This window comes from Equus przewalskii, chromosome 24, assembly GCF_037783145.1.
Source record: "Equus przewalskii isolate Varuska chromosome 24, EquPr2, whole genome shotgun sequence".
Classification (NCBI taxonomy): domain Eukaryota; kingdom Metazoa; phylum Chordata; class Mammalia; order Perissodactyla; family Equidae; genus Equus; species Equus przewalskii.
In genome coordinates this window covers 613,973-631,391 of record NC_091854.1, presented here as the reverse complement: position 1 = coordinate 631,391, position 17,419 = coordinate 613,973, and the positions used below count along the sequence as shown (strand labels likewise).

General features: G+C 40.1%; 1 protein-coding gene across 4 annotated transcripts in view; it reads left to right on the top strand.

Moving 5' to 3' along the window:
- Nucleotides 1–17,419, top strand: part of VCAM1 (vascular cell adhesion molecule 1) — a 129,002-nt gene that overhangs the window by 46,857 nt on the left and 64,726 nt on the right. For 2 of the 4 annotated variants that reach the window (XM_070592391.1, XM_070592392.1), the window contains one exon: nt 1,954–2,034. The exons of the other annotated variants lie outside the window; for them this stretch is intronic. The gene's annotated coding sequence lies outside the window, so the exon portion shown is untranslated. The remainder of the gene's footprint in view (nt 1–1,953; nt 2,035–17,419) is intronic. 4 annotated transcript variants of the gene reach the window in all.

Sequence of the window (17,419 nt, the reverse complement as noted above, 5' to 3'; positions counted from 1 at the left end):
ACTTTTTTCATCCTGGATTGTCTACATTTTGTGTGGGTGTGCCTTCTCAGCTTATTGCGAAACATATTAAACATAAGTGAAAGCAATATTTAACTAAAAGATAAAGAAAAAGAAAGTTAATAAAATAATATTCAAGATAGGAACTGAAATGGGCTAAGGGAGAGTCCTGAGAGGAAGAGAATTAACGTGCAGTAAACTCCTGTGAGTGCCTCCTGTGCTCTGAGAACTTTCATATCCACAAAATAACCTCATTATAGCCACACAAGGTAGTTGCTCTACAGATCTGAAAACTGAGGCACGGAAAGAGTAAGCAACTTGTCTCAAATCAGGAAATAATGACGTCCGTGAGCTCAGGTTTGAACTGTGGAGAGTATGAAGTTATTCTTCTCTCAGAAGCTCTGCATAGACTCAGCACCTTTGGCACAGTCACTTTTTCTTTAAAGAATGGCCTCTACTTGGAAAGGGGAGAGCATCCTTTCCTACAACTGACACAATGTTTGTGTTGTCCCAAGGCATTATTCTAACGTGAGGCACTTGGATTCAGGCATAGACACACGAGATTTCTATTGTCACCCTGTGGTAACCACTGGTGCTGGCATTTCACAAACCCTGACCTTGCTTCGTTAGGAAAATATGGGAGTGGGAAGCAAGGTTCCTCAGTCCCACTGTCATTTGGACAAATGTCCAGTGAGTAGTCTATCCGCTTGTGGAGGCAAATCTTTTTGAATTTACATAGATTCACAGAATTTCAGAGCTGAAGAGATGTTAGAGATAGAATTTTGGCTCCATGGCTCACTCTAGTTTAGGGGAAAGTGAGGGCAAGAGTTCATTTATGGGCCTCCTGTCCTCCTGTCCTTAGCATTTTCCTCTCTGTGGCACTGGGTGCATGACTACGCTATTTAACCAATTCCTGAATTTGTGATTTATGAACCCAGGAAAGCATTTATCATTTGAATCACCCCAGAAGTATGTGTCAGAGTCAGGGAGGGAAAAATTTCTTCCAAAAACCCTGTTCTAGGCTATTTAAGATGGCTATCCTGGCCCATTTTGGAGGTTGGTACAAGCCTTGCTCATCCCTGGACTGAGTTCTCCCAGCCTGAATACTCGGAAGTACCAGGCCTGAAGCTTCCTATCAAGAATAAAACTGAAAATAGGAAGCCTTTGGTTGCTGACTGTGAAATAAACTTGCTTAAGCAGACTGCCAAAAGCAGTGGATCATATGAAAAGCCACATGACTAACCAGAAGTAATTGGAGCTTAGAAGGTGCCAGCGTCGATGAGTAAGATTTCTTTCATCAAAGGATCTAGTTAAAGCAAATTCACCCACTCACGAAGTTCTTAAGTGCCATTATCTTTTACCCTGGAACATTTAACTTGCCCTGATGTGGATTCATTAACACAGAAATGTCAGCTTTTATTGACTATAACTAGCTGTGCATTTATTTCTCTATTCAACACATCTTTAAAAATTACTGTTTGCTAGGTGTGCTGTAAGATACAAATAATATTTCCTTCATGTAACTTTTTCTGATTCCTCCAGTGTGATGTTATTTGTCCCTTTCCTGAAACCTAGCAGCTCTTTGTTTACAAGTCTCCGAATAGCTTTAAGACATTTTGCATTGTATTTAGCAAATTGAGAACATATCTCATCTTCCTACTCAGAACGAAGAGAGTTGAAGACAGACATGATGCTTTATAAATTTTTGTACGTTCTGTGGTGCTTAAAGTAGTCTTGGTGTAGAGTATGTTCTCAGCATTGTGGAATGAATGATTGAATATTTGTTGAATTGGATATGAAGTTGATTCAGCTTACGCTAAGTTATGCTACCTTAGCAAACAACCCCAAGATTTCAGTAACTTACAACACAATAGCTTATTTCTCATCTATGTTAATGTCCACCATGAATTTGATGCAACTCTACTTCTCATCTTTTTAATTCTGGGATCTGTGCAGGAGGAGCAGCCACTAATTGGGACAAGCCTACCTTGTGGCAGGGGAACAAGAGAGATGGCAGAAATACACGATGGACCAAAAGTACGTATATCATTTCTGCTCAAATTTAACTGGTCAAAGCTAGTTATGTAGCTAAACTTCCCATGAGGGGCAGACAAATATAATTCACCCACAAAGAAGGCAGTGAATATTTTGGAATAGTAATAGAATCTACCAGAGAAGACATCCCTATTTTTAAGGAGGTTAAAATATAGTTGAGGAAGGATACACAAATAGCTACAGTTTTAAAAATGAAGTACAAGCAACCTGTTATAGAGGTAAGACGAAGGAGAGATTTCTTTTGACTGAGGTTAGTTACAGAAAGCTTAACAGAGGAATGTATCTTTTAGATTAGGTATTCAAAAGCAGGATCTTGTGAGAAGGAAATGGGGAAAAGCTGGTTAGGGGAATAGAAGAGTATTAAAAAAGATACAAAGGCACTCAGGCAAAAGGTGGACTCAGGAAAAGAGTCATAGTACACTTTTGGCATAGGGTAAGGTGCCACATAGAGAAATAATAGGGTCTTAAATTCCAGATTAAAGAATGTAGAGTCTATTTAGCAGGCAATGGAAAGCCATTGGAGGTTTTCGAAGCTAATTGAAGAATGGATTAGAGAGAAGCTGAAGACGTTTATGAGGCTACTTGAAGAGTCCAGGCAGGAGATACTAAAGGGAGAACCAGGACACTGACAAGCATCATGGACAGGACAGAACCTATACAGCCGATCTGCAAAGGAAATCAACAAAGCTTGAAAACTGATTGGTTTGGGGAATAAAGGAGGGAGAGAGAGAGAGAAAAGTTGCAGATGATTGGACTGTGGTGGTATCATTAATGTAATCAGAAAAATAAGAAAGAGAAGTGACTTGTAGAATGGTAAAATAAAGTTTTATTTTGTGGTGTTGAGTTTGAGGAATTTCAGATAGAAATGTTTAGTAGGCCTATGGATCTATGGGAAGAGAGTTTAGGGTCGTGAGTGTAACTGAATATGTAGACCTGTGAGACCTAAACAGGTGACAGTTGAAGCCATGGATGCAGATGAGAATATCAAAGGGGAATGGTGGCTGAAAGGCAGAGGCCTGGGGACTCTCCACATGCAGGGTGTGGCAAGATGAAGATAAGCCTGGAGGGACACTGGGGAGCATTGACAAGGAGGAGAGGAGAGGAGAACAGAACAATGTAGGATCAACTAAGCTGAGGCAGATGAGAACCTGAGCAGGAGGGAGAGTTCAACATGGTCAAATACTTTAGAGAGCACCAGGTGGGTGAGAACGTAGAAAGCTATATGGAACTTGGAAGAGGAGATCGTTGGTCACGGGTAAGGAAACAACTTCAGTAAAGAATGGAGTTGTTCTTTTGAGATAATTGATAACGAAAAGTATAGAGATTGAATGATGGAGGGGTAGTTGGAAGGGGTGGAATCAAGAGCACAGGGAGTGAGCTAACCTCGAGGAGGGCAGGAGAATACGCACTAAGAGAGAAATCGTCAGTGGTAAGGAATGACCTTAAGTTAGCCCTCACCGGGGTAGAGAAAAGAAATAGGCTCATTCGTTGAAATTAAAAAATAATTATGTGTTAATGAAAAATCAGATTAGATTTTTTTAAAACCATGTAGATAAAACTAATCAAGGGAAGCTAAAGGGACCTTCCAAGTGACTATATTGTACTCATTTTCCTGTATTCAATGTTCAGCACAGGGCCTGCTATATATTCATGTGCAATAAATAGTTATTGGGGAATATATAACTGGGCTTCAGGACTGATAATTTTAGGAAAATGTTTTTGTGATCTGGAGCTTATTAATTGGTCTAAGTGTCCTTTCAGTGGGAGAAGGGCATTTGAGGCCTTTTATGAGGGCATATAAGAGACTTTTTCTTCCTACCAGTTTGAGATTGCTGGTATCCCTTCAAAGTGGCTAAGCCATTTGCAACCCACAAAACTCTGGGGGAAATAAAACCCAACCAGAGAACAATTATGTTAAGCTAGGTTGCTATCAAGAGCGTCTTCGAGCAGGAAGAACTAGTGAACTTAGCAAAAGGGATGTTTAATAATATTTATTCTTTCATTCATGCTCACTCAAAACTCCACCTATTTACTGAGCACCTTGCAATGTGCCAGGTACTATTCTAAGGCTGGGATAGAACCTCTCCACTCATCTAGATTACACTGCTATGAACAAATAACCATATTATATGACGTCATGTAATGATAAGCGCTACCAAGAAAAAATAAAGCAGGTTAAAGAGATAAAAATTAATTGGGGCGGAGTGTGTGAATGGGACTGTTATTTCCTTGGAAGACCTTGGGAGATCTCTGATGAGAAAACAGAGATCTGAACAGAGATCTGAAAGATCTAGAGAAGCATGTTTCAGGCAGAGAGAACAGCCAATGCTAAGATTATTCATTCTTGAGACAGGAGTGAACTTGGCACGTTTTAGGAAGACCAAGAAGGTCAGTGTTGCAGGAGTAAAAGGAGCAGGTGAAGAGTGGCAGGTATGATGTTGGAAAGAGAGGCCAGATCGTGTGAGATCGTGAAGGCTTTTATTCTCAGTGTGATTGGGAAATCATTGGGTGGGTTTTGAGCAAGAAAGTAACATGTTAGGGATTATGTTTTTAGAGGATTGCTCTGAACTCTGATCTCTGAACGGAGATCATAAGAGGGCAAGGCCTGAAGTAAGGAGACCAGTTAGGAAGTTGCTGCAGTAATCCAGGAAGAGAAGGTGGAGATCAGAACAAGGATGACAGCAGTGGTGATGAAGAGAGGTGGAAAGATTCTAGACATATTTTAAATAACTTTATTGTGATATATTGAGATATAATTCACATACCATAAAATTTTGTTTAATTGTACCTATTAGAAGTGTCCAGTTCAGTAGTTCTAGAGATAGATATGATAGGACTTGATAATGGAGTGGATTCAAAGTGTGAAGGAAAGAGAGGCATCAGGGATGTCCCTTGGATTAGAAATTAAGCAACTGGATAGACAGTGTTGACATTTGCTGAGATGTAGAGAACTGGGGAGAAGAAAAGTACCTATGTCATTGGGCTAGGAGGTGACCTACAAGCACACAGAAAAATGCCTAGTATTTCATAAATTTAAAATATGTTTGGCTAGTCTTTTTCTTACATGACATTTCTTCTCTATTTTTGGACACAAAGAACAAGTCAAGGTCCGGTTACTGAAATCAGGATATAGAGTCCGAGAGTTTAAGCAGGAGACTGATTTGCTGTTCAGAAGCCAACTGTGGATCTAGGAAGTTTTATATATCTACTTTCAGGGCTTGGAGTAGTCTCTTGGTTATGGCATAGGATTAATTTCTCCTAGAAGCCAGATAACAAATTATCGTGTAGGATATTTTCTTTAGGAAGCCAGAGAACAAATGATCATGTTGGATATTTTTAGTGGGCCATAGCAGGGCTTCCGTTATTATCCTCTAATGGAGAAAGAATAAAAGCATATATCAGATGGTGTTATCCTTGTTGCCCAATAAATCATTGATATGTAAAATTTGGTGATCTCCACTGGGATTCCCCAGCATTAATTCTACAAGCCTGACTTCGTGATGTGCCAATAGCTTTTGTGTATTGTGTGTTTTTATACAGTAAATTTGTAAACAAGCTTTAAGATCTATATATACATACAAATGTATATAAGACTTAGGCTTAACTGCAATAATTCACATTCATTACTAAAATTATGGATAAAACAATTGGAGAAAGGCCAACTAAGTTGAATGTGGAGAGGGAAATCGAGAGATAAAATTATTTAATGGAAAGTGCTTGCTTTAGATTCTTGCTTTATGCTGAACCTTGGGACTCATTTGTTTCAGTTATCTACTGCTGTGTAACCAACCACACCGATGCTTAGTGACTTAAGACAACAACTTATTATCACCTCTTCTAGTTTTGTGAGTTGAATGAGCTTGTCTGGGCAGACTTCACTTGGGGTCTTTCCTGCAGTTGCAGTCATAGAGCTGCTGAGGTTGGAGCCACCAAAGGCTCAACTGAGCTGTGTCCCAGATGGCTTCTTAATCACATGTCTGGCATTTTTCTGCTCCTTTGAGTGGTCTTTCTTTCTATCAAAGTAACTTAGACTTCTGACATGGCAGCTCAGGGCTCCAAGAGGCAGGAAGTGGAAACTTACAGTCCTCACAAAGGCCAGACCTGAAACTGACACAATATCATTGCCACCATATTCTGTTGGTTGAAGCAGTCAGAGATCAGATCAGGAAGAGACTCCATCTTTAGATGGAGGTGTGACATGCATACAGAATGAGGGAAAGAATTGATGACAGCTATTTGGTAGACAAGCTACATTCAATCAGCTTATAACCATTCATTCACACAGGAATTGCCAACCCTTTTACAAAAGACTATTTTTTTAAAAAATTAATCCTCTGATTAATTAGATCAGGAAATAAATCTAAACTAAATGTCAGGTTACTAGCACTACATTAAGTCTATTCTATAGTTAGCAAATCAGAGATTTCCAGTTGTACTTTTCAAAACTTATCCAACAATAGAAAATGATTTTGACACAGAGATATTATCAAATCATTAGGTGCTATTCTTCAAAAAATAGATAAGCAGATTTGGAATCTCTTGCAACTCTTTGTTGGTTTTCAGGATCAACCATTTGAATGTTCTTTGATTTTGTTTTAAAGCCTAGATCTATAGGCCAGTGGAAAGAATAATTTCCAGAATCATCCTGGTCATAACTCTTGGTCAATGTGATGTATTCAATTTAACTGTACAGAGATTTAGTAGATATGAACTATCATATGTGCCTGGGTCAACCACGTCCTATGTATCAGAGCTAGAGTGGGGTTACACAAGAGTGGGAAATCAAACAAGGAGGTACCAGTTTGAGGTGGAACGAGTTCAGAACTGACCAGGAGTTGAAATGAGATTTGGTAGGAATCTGCAAGAGTTGGCAGGTACAAAATCAGGAGCCAACCAGGAGTACTGCAGGAGTTTCTGGAAAAGTGAGAAGAGCAGGCAGCTTAAGCAGGACAAGATTCAACAGAAGAACTGAGCAGCAACCCAAGAGAAACTCCGTCCCCACGGTAGCAGCTAAACAGCAATATAGAAGCAGATAAGTAAATTATTAACAAGCTGCTTTAAATAATTAAGAAGACAGAGATAGGGCAAGGCTAAAAGTGCAGGAAGTAGCAACTGAGAAAATATACTCATAAGTTGGACCAATAATTATTTAAGACAGGAAAGCTTTTTAAATTCAGCTGCTCAACCCCTTCCAGGCATCCTTAAAGAAATTTCCCTCAGACTGGACAAGAATCTGTAAAATCTCTAACACCCGTAGGTTAAGGAATTCCCCATTCTTGTTGTTATGAGGAGTTATTTCACTCACCTCCTGTAATTATAAATTTTCAGTTAACCCATGTAAAATGTTTCCAGAGTGTTTGGCACGTGGCACCCAATCAATGTTGGTTCCTTTCCTACTTTCTTTTAGTGGCACGGTACACAAAAGACCACTTAGCCAGAAGCAACTCCTGGCCCCATCTCATGAAGGTAGAACTGACCTGGTTTTATAAATAACATGTTGATTATTCTCAATTTGTTAGTGTCTCTCATGTAGCTACACACTACTGATCAATTTGAATAAAATTATAGTCATGATAGTTTTCTGAATTGTGCATGTAGATTCTAACATAGGAACAAATTTGATAGTCTTGAAGAGTGATTGCTTACACAGTGCATGAAATAGTTTGCTCTGATTCAAGTTCTTTTGAAATGAAGTTAAATTGGACCAACAGAGGTTAAGGCTGTCAAATGGAAAAGATTTCAGGGCCACACTTATCTTTGTGATAAGGACTTGGCCAAATTTTTTAGAAATTGGTTTCCTCATTTATTAAGAAATCTAAATAAAGATTTCTATATGAAGGTGGAATGACCTCAGAATGAACACGTTCATGAGAATTCAAGCTGTTACATCCTGTATTAGCAGAAATGCAGCAGCACACCCTGATATAGAGGGCCAGTGACGAATACCGTAATTCAAGTGAAGAATGGCAAAAGCAGTCTTAATTTCCAGAATGGCTCAGTTAATCAAAAGCCTGGAACTGTTCCCAGGATGCTTTTTTTAAGTCTAGACAAAATGCTAAGATAACCTTTGTACAATTGATCTAACGCCAAAGGGATGTGAGAAAGTAGTTAGAGATCTGCATTATCAAAGAGGTTTTACAGAAAATAAAGTGATTTGCAGGAGACTAGGACAGAAAACGCAAACACAAATCATTTGTATGTGATGGTTGGGAGGAGAGTGGGGGAGGCCAGGGAAGCATTCAAGGGAAAGAAGAAACAGTTCTACAATGGGGAGGAAGTTCATCAGACTTCGGCTTCCCCAGAGGATAAGCATAATTTAATTATTGACTTGTACTTGGCACCAGATTTATTCTCCACACAAAGGCTTTAACTCAAACCTAGGAAAAACCCCAAGAGAGAGAGGAGACACTTTATTTGAAGGTGGGCACTGTGGATGAAATAATAAATGAAAATATTTTTATTCACACTGGTAACTTCCAAGTGGAAGTTCCAAACCCCACAGTGGTCAAAGGAAAAGATAAAGCCAGATGAGAGCATAGTTCACCTCTCTGTGAAAAAGTATCCCTCAGTGATTACTTGGGGTTCATAGGCAGCTTTGTGTTATTTCAAAGTTCTTATAGTTGAGTCTAATTAGAGCACTCTCATCTTTCCAAGAATTTTTAATGACCAGAGTGTTTGGAACTTTGGCATTTCCTGAGAGGCTCAGACAAATCGCATAAATAATTCTAATTAGCCCAAATACAATACATTAGCGATGTAGTTCAAGTGCCGTCTGACTTTACCCACTCACTCCTTGAGATTTTACCTAGAAGTACGTCTGTCCAATTTGGCCAGCTGCGGCTATAAAATACTCTCTAAGAATGTCAAGTAACACAATAGATACCAGTAGGAGGTAGTTTTTCTCTCGCCTACCACCACTTCTTTGCAATTAGCTAAAGATAAAGATTCCAAACATAGCTTCTTCTATACTTCGGTAGTTCCACTTCCAGGTATATACCCAAGAGAAATACGTCCACCTCAAAGATATACAAAAATGTTCTTGGTAGCTTTTTTCATAATAACCAAAGACGTAAATGAACCAAAACGTCCATCAACAGTAGAATATCACAAAACAATGAAAAAGAGCCAGCTGTTGTCACATGCAACAACATGGATGAATCTCACAGACATAATGTTGAGTAAAAGAAGCTAGGCACAAAAGAATACAATTATGATTCCATTTATATAAAGTTCAAGGACAGGTAAAACTAACTTATGGTGATAGAAGAATAATGGTTATCTTTGGAGGATATTGACTGCGAGCGGGCACCAAGAAGACTTCTGGGAGGCTGGAAATGCTTTGTGTCTTCTCTGTGTGGTAGTTCCACAGGTATACACGCATGTAAAAAGTAATTGAGCTGTGTGCTTAAGATTTAAGCACTTTACTGTATGAATATTATACCTCAATTTTAAACCAATAACAAGAAAAAGAAACTCTTTCAAAAGTTTATATTTGGAAATCCAAAATTTAAGCTTATACTCAAGACACCGGCTCTTCATTGGTGATACATGGGTGATAAAATGATGGCTGTATCCAACAATTTCCTGTGCATACAGTTGTGGTCCACAATTTTAGAAAAGTAAGCATAATAGGAAATTTTAATCAAAATAGCTTTTCCATACATATTGGACCTCAATATTTATGATATAAGCGGCTGTTCATTGTGCCTATGATACACAGTACAGAGTGTGGGTTCATTTATTTTCAACAAATATTTTGGTCATTTCTTATTGTCTTGAGTTTAAAGAATATTCTTTAAGTATGGTGAAGTATAGGAACCTGACCCAGGTAAATAGGCCCCGTTATGAAATCCTCTTAACAAAGTTTATTTCAGTCTGCTTTGCTATGTTACGAATGCATTGCCAAGGGACATTAAAGAAAAGGGAGAGTAAGCCCTTCTTACAGAATGGTGTTACTTCAGTTTTCTTCAATAGAGTGGCCTCCCCATCATTGCTTCTCTGATTCTGGTAGCTAATCTTCAGGAGTAATCAATAAAAGTCTTAGTTTTAGATGTCATAAAAGAAAGAACCAACTTTTCATCAATTAACTTGAAAAAAATCCTTTACCTTGATTTGGTTGATTTTTTTAATGGTTCAAATAAACACTTTTTATGCCTGCAGGAAGCACATGGTTCCATTGCAAGGAGAAAAAGCTCTCTTGTCATTTAGGAGTTTTTATCCATTTAAGGGACCAACATACAGTAAACAACAGAGAGCACCGAGGAAGCCCCTGACAGGCAAGTTCCCACTAGGGTGCTATAGACATTAGTCATGAATGCCAAAGGAAGCCAAGAGTAAGGTCAAATGGGAGCAGTTTTAATCCCAAATAAATATAGTCTTGTTGGGGAACACTTTTTGCTGAATAAAACTTTATTGAAAGCTGTGCCCTAATACTCCGCAGTGCAACCAAATGGCTGGGAGAGCACTCAGGATCACTCCTCTTGTCTCCGATTCAATTTCAAAACACAATTTCTCGACTGCTGTTTTGAAACCATGAGAAAAGATCAATTGAATCTCGGCGGTGGTCATGGAGAAATAAAAAATTAACAACAAAATGCTGGAAATAAGCTTGAGCATTTTGCAGAACCTCAGGAAGCCAATGCTGTTAGGGGAGATCCCTGGCGCCTGAGGCCTGACAAGTGGAGTGAAACCCAGAGGAGTGTGGGGTTGGGGTCTGATTAACAATAATTTGGGGTGCATTCTTGCTTGCTCTTTCCTGAAAAAGGAGTCTTATACCAGTTATTTATAGAGAGTGGGTAAATTTTTCATCAGCATTTTTTGTAAGCTTCTGGAGAATTTATGAATATTAAAGTGACATTGGGACAAAAAGTCATGAATGTTATAATGTAGAATTTGGCAAGCAGTTATTTTAGTGTTTAGAATTAATTGATTCAGTATCCACTTGTGTTGAACACCTACTAAGTCTCAGGCACTGTGACATGTGGGTGTGCAAGGCAGCCTCTGACCTCCTGGAGCTTATGCTCTAAGCCTTTTTTTCATCTAAGAGAGTAATTATCTCCTATGGTTGTTGTGAGGATTAATGAGGTCAGGCATTTCAACTTTTGTTTCACATTGTGTGGCAAATAGAAAGCCCTCATTTTACATGCAGTTGCAGATGTAGGCATAGACTTATGTAGGACAGGATGCTGTGGGAACACATTGAAGGGGTACATCAGTCAACTTGAGGGCAGAACATTAGGGAAGGCCTCCTTGATGAGGTGGGTGCTAATATAAGACCTAAAGAATGAGTAGGAGAGAGCCAGGAGAGAGAGGAGAAGATTCCCTCCACAGAGTTAGTGGTATGAGTACAGAAGTGAGAGGCAATTGGCAGTAGTTCAGTATAACTGGAGAGCAGAGTTCCAGCTGGAGAGTGTTAAGAGAAGTGAAGTGTACCGGTAAACCAGCTCTGGGAGCGTTGGCTGATTTCCATAGCATGAATGTTCCTATTGTGGCTGATTTCAGCTGCCAGCACTTTAACAACTAGCATGCAAAATTTCTGGGTTTTTAAAAATCAGCTCTGCAGCAGATGCAAGTAACCTGAGTGTACCCTGATTGCTGGGTCAAGAGTTTGGATGGACTCCAGTTCCACAAGTAGCCACTGACATGCTTTCAGCCAGGGAAACAGAGCATCAGGTCAGAGTTTTACAAAGATCACTCTGGCTTCAGTGAGGAGGGGAGAGGGCAAGTCTGCAGGAAGGGAGGTATAATAATCCAGGCCAGAAATTACAGTGAATTTAGTGGAGGTAGTGGCAGCTGGGAAGCAGAAAAAAGTGGATTTAGAAGACATTAGAGCAACAGATGATTGATCAGATGTGGAAACTTAGGAAGGGGGAGCTTCTAAGGAGTAAGTCTGGGGTTGGGCTTGGGTGACAGGGTGGCCTCTGGCACCCTTCTCAAAGAGAGAGAATGCAGAGAGCAGAAAATGTTTGGGAGAGGGTAGACTCATTTACACGTTTGAACTTATTGGGTTTAGTTCCTCCTCCAAGTGATGACCTCCAGGATCCAGCTGGCTCTACATGTCTCAGTCCAGAGCGAGGTCTGGGATGCAGACTGAGATGTGAAAATTATCTGCATAGGGATAGTCGTCCAAGCTTTGCTAGTGTCTGAGATCCCCCAGGGAGAACCTAGAACAGACCCCATGGACACCGCTCTTTAAGGGATTGGGCCAAAGAAAAGGAGCATAAGAGGGAGAGACAGGATGGATCCTTGGAATGAGAAACAGAACAGGATGATACTGTGGAGCCAGAAGTGAGCCTTTCAAGGTGGTAATAATTGGTGACATTAAACACTAAGACAAATCAGTAAAGACTGAAAGGCAGCTATTGGATTCAACTAGGAAGTGGTGAGTAGTGTCTTTGGCAAGAGTAGATTTAGTTAAGTCCTGTTGCAACAAGTTGGGTTATGAACACAAGGTGGGAAAGTGGAGGCAATAAGTGTAGGAGACTCTTTCAAAAAGCATGGCTGGTCAGGGAGGAAGAGAAGATGAGGTGGTGACTGGAAAGGGAAGTGGGAACTGGGAAGAGTATATTGTTTGTGTGTTTGGTTTGTGTATGAGAGGACAGATATGTTTTAAAATGCTGAATTATTTAGCAAACACATATAATACTTGCTTTGGGTCAGGCACTGTTCTAAATGCTTTGCACATTTTCACCAATTTAATCCTCAGAAAGGGAGATAGTCTTATGACCTTCATTTTACAGATGGAAAAACTTGGCTAAGGCCACACAGCCGATTAAAGGTGAAGTCAGGATTTGTCCCCAGGTTACCTGGCCTGAGTCTGTGCTGTTAACCTTGACCCCTGGGCCCCTTGCTGTGTTCTGAGGACTCTGCGGATGGAAGGAGCCACCCACGGAGATGAAGAGTTTGAAGGTATGGGAGAGGGAGGAAAACTAGTATGAGAAGATACCTCTGAAGGCGGGAGGGGAATGGAGTCAGGAGCACTAGTGGAGGGTCAACCCTAGACAAGAAGGAATATTGAAATAGGAGGAAAAGAGGATAGAAATTAAGGGTATAGTTGTAGGCAAATTTATAGGTTTGGTGACAGGAAATAGAGGCTTTTTCAAATGTGTGAAGGAGAAATGTTCTGGAAGCAGCAGTAGAGAGTAAGGGAGATCCTGATCTTATCTTCAGACCCAAAAGTTTTATATGGGATGTGGGAAAAGGAACACCTGTCACTTGAGAGGGCTGCTTAGTGTCTCAGGACAGAGCTGAGTTTCACTTAAGGTGAAGAGGGGAAGCTCAGTGAAGATGTGGGGGAGCTTAAACATAGGATAAGAGCTATAGAGGGCTCAGAGGAAAGATTTGGAAGGGAGAAGAGGAACGTGGGGTTGGGATGAAAGGAAGGGAGAGGATCGGGTACCAGGAACCAGAGGGATTACATTTTGTGTGGAGATTAAGGATAACAAGATTGTCTCTACTGTGTATGGTGAATTTCCCTGGCTGAGAGTACACTGAGAAGTCAGTCCCCTGGTTGGGTGAGGATAGATGAGGCACGGAGAGGAGAAGAGAAAGGAAGAGGGAAAAGTCAGAGGATGGAGGTGGTTCAGTAGTTGGGGCTTGCTGAGGGGTGGCACTTCCAAATGAGTTATCATTCTGGAAGATGAAAATAGCAGCCTCTGACAGAAGTCACTGTGGTCTGGATCCATCTAGGAAGGTTTGTGGGAAAGGCTTGGAGGAAGGCTCCTACTTTTTGTGTGTGTATGTGCTGAGAAAAGTTTTCCCCATCTTGCGTTTTTGGTATTAAGAGTGGCAAGTCTTATGACATTTTGTACCAATAGTAAGTCTCACTGGACGGATATTTTGGGATGGCTGGCCAGATTGCCTGTCAGAAGAGATGAGTGTTCAAGCAGTCTGGGCATCTAGTCTTGACCACATCCTTACACCATGCCCCCAAATATCTGTAGCACAACAGATCAAAGGAAAATTGCCTTATTTTTGGGTAAATATTACAAACAAATGAGAAAAAAGAAAAAAAAAATCCCTAGAAGAGAAATGGGAAAAAGACTTAAGTGAGCAATTCAGAGAAAGAAATACGAATGACCAACAAACATATGAAAAGATGCTGACCTCACTTATCATTAATGAAATATTTTTTTACCTATTATATTTGCAAAGATATATAAAAAATTAATTCTTCAGAGTGTACAGAGTGTTATCTACTTCGGGTGGAATACTAAATAGCTGTTAAAAGAATGAGATAGAGCTACACGTTCTGCTATGGAAAGAGCTCAACGTATACTGTTAAGAAGAAAAAAAATCAACGTTCAGAATAATATGTTTTATATGGTACTATTTTAAAAAATAGGCTCTATGTATGCATATGTGTGCTTATAAATGGTCAGAAAATGTTTGGAAAAATATAGAAGATATCATTGTCCTGTCTAAGCCTGGAGAGTAGAATTGGGGGCCTAAAGGGATGCAGACCATGGGGAGGAATAGAGACTCTTTTTAAAAATATATTTTGTTATGAAAAATTTCAAACATACATAAGGTAGAAAGAATGATACCATGACACCCCCCCCCCCCGCATTTACCCATCACCTAGGTTCAACAATTATCAACATTACTTGATTATGCTACTCTTTTGTTCTGTTTGAAAACAAATTACCCCTAGTATGTATTATTTTCATATTAAAAAAGAATCTAACATAATGAAAGTGATTTGCCCCAATGCCTCACAACCAGGGGCTTGTTAGCCCAAAATTTAGTCCCCAGAAGCAGGAGAAGTATTCAGAGACTAGGAGTTGGGGAGCATTCACCACTTTGCTCTTGAATTCTGTTGGCTGCGTAGCTAGAGGGACAGCTAACCTTATCCAGACACTATAAAATGATCCTTAATTTAAAAAAAAACATCAAAGGAAGACTGTCTGCTCTGTAAGGGGGAATTTAATATGTTAACCAACCCCCGTCCACACCCCCCAGTTCATGTTTTTATTGAGGGACAACTTGATTTATCCTACAGCCTATTTTTATCTCTGTATTAAGAGTTATTTCATTTCCCAGCAGAGCCCAAAGCTAAGAAAACAGTGCCTTCCTCTTCAAATTGGTATGTCTTGGGTAGCTAGAGAGCTGCTGCCAGATGTTACCCTTGGTCACAGTGGCCTGGTGGATGCCTCATGCCAGAGGTTCAGGGGAGCCTGGAAAAGGACAGAGATTTCCAGGCCCCATTTTCAGAGGACTGAAAATGAGACTCCCTGTCCCCTGCATGCATCCATTCATTTATTCAACGATCATTCGTTCCACGTACCCTACTCTCAGCCAGGCTCTCTGCTAGAGTTAGGACTATAAAGTTGAGCGGCACATGGCCCCTGACCTTCAGAAGCTTATCGAATCTGGAATGAAACTTTCAAGCTTTGCTCTGCTTCCTTTGCCGGGATTGCCCTTTCCTATCTCATCCATTTATTCTTACTCATCCTTCTGAATTTAGCCACGAGATACCATCTCTAAGGAACAACACTTAATTTAGTTTCCTCTGTCGGGAACACCCTTCCTATCTTGTCCACCTATACTTCCTCCTCCTGCAAAACTTAGGTCACCAGTTCCCATCACTGTAGCCCGGTCTCATTCCTCAAATCCAAGCTAGTTACTATTCTTATCAGATGGCATTACAGATTCTCACATGCTTGCATCCCTTTAGGGCAAAGCCTTTGCTTCTCTAGTTCCTACACAGTGTGTGGCATATATCCGTTGAATTAATGCATAAAGAAATGTAACAGCATAATTTCTCTGGGTTTTTTGCCACTTAGGGTCTTGTAAGTGCCTTCAAAGATAATCTCCTTGGCCATCAGCCCCTCCACAGCTGCTTCTCCTCTCTGTTTTCTACCAAAACACAAATGTTATCTGAGAGGGTCTAAAAGCTCCAGGTAACAAGAGCAGAATACGTCTGGGGTCCTAGCTCTAAGCAGCTAAAAAGTATTGCTTGTCCCTCTGAAATAGGCATTGGTGTTGATTTCAAAACTATTGCTTGATCTTTTCCACTTTAAATCCTTTAAGCATATGAAGAAATTGGAATTTACGAATGTTATCCCAGTATCAGTGTCCTGCTGGGAAGCCTTTGCACAGCATAAAGGTCACGGCGGGGCTTGTGTATGATTGCAGAACGCCAAAGAAAGACTAGCCAATATGTGCCAGGCGAAGAATCAGAAAGAATAAGCACTAGACCAAGAGTCAGGGAACCCAGCTTCTGCTTCCTTTCAAGGCCTCAGTTTGTTCATTTGCAGGAAAAAAAAAAAGAAGAAGAAGTCGGTGTCTGACTGCTTTCAAGGGTCCAGCTGGGCTTCAAGTTCTGAGTCCATAATCCAGGAAGCAAATATTTTCAGTATATTGAAACAAAAATTTATTCTCTTATCTGATCTTATCTTCTCTTACGTAAATAGCTGTTCAGACACTGGAGAATAATAAAGTATATGACAAAGTATTCTTTTTTTCTGTTATTAATCCTTTCTGTGAATTGAGACATTTACAGGTAACAAGCAAGAAAAGGAAAAGTCCCTGGGGGAAAACTTCAAGAGAAAATTCCAATGTCCATTGTTTTTCGTGATTTCGTTTTGGCAAAGATATCTTAATTCTAGCTGCCATTGCACATTTTGAATTTAATCCAATGATAGCGGAGATTCCATCCTTATTTATAACTCCCCTGCTGACAGCTCCTATTGTGGGCAGGAACCCAGGCTCTCTGGAGCCAGTCCTGGCACCTGTGCTTCTGGGATATGGCAGTACCAATCTCCCGTGACCCTGCCTGCACCAGGACCATTGTCTGGTACCACTGTCTTCCTAGAAACAGGACTGCCACAGGACTTATTTATGGTAGAGTTTGTTTAATTTCAATTCAAATTTCTGTTTAACATCAATGATTCTGTTAAGAGAAACCAAGTACTACTAGTTGATAAGTATCTTCTCAATTCAGATTTACATCAAATGCCAGAGTGGGAGAAGTAAGAAGTGGCCTCCATCTAGAGAAAATTAGAATAATAAGTACTAATAATTATCGTGTGCTGACTGTATGCCAAGTCTTACCTCATCTATTCCTCGCACGGTCCTATGAGATAGGACTATTATATGCCCCATTTTTAAATGAAGAAATTGAGGTTCAGAGAAGTTAGTATCTAGTCTAAGCTTACTCAGTCTACCAAATCGGTATTCAGATCCAGCATATCTGACTCCATAGTCTGTGCATAGAACCACTATGCTCTCCTGCCTCTCAAGAACTGTACGTGTATACTATCAGAACTGGGAGACAGTTCTGGGCAGAACCATGTAAGGTTTTCAGTGGATTCCAAAATGTTATAAGAAACTAATGGTCAGCATGTCTCCTGAGTTAGCCACAAGA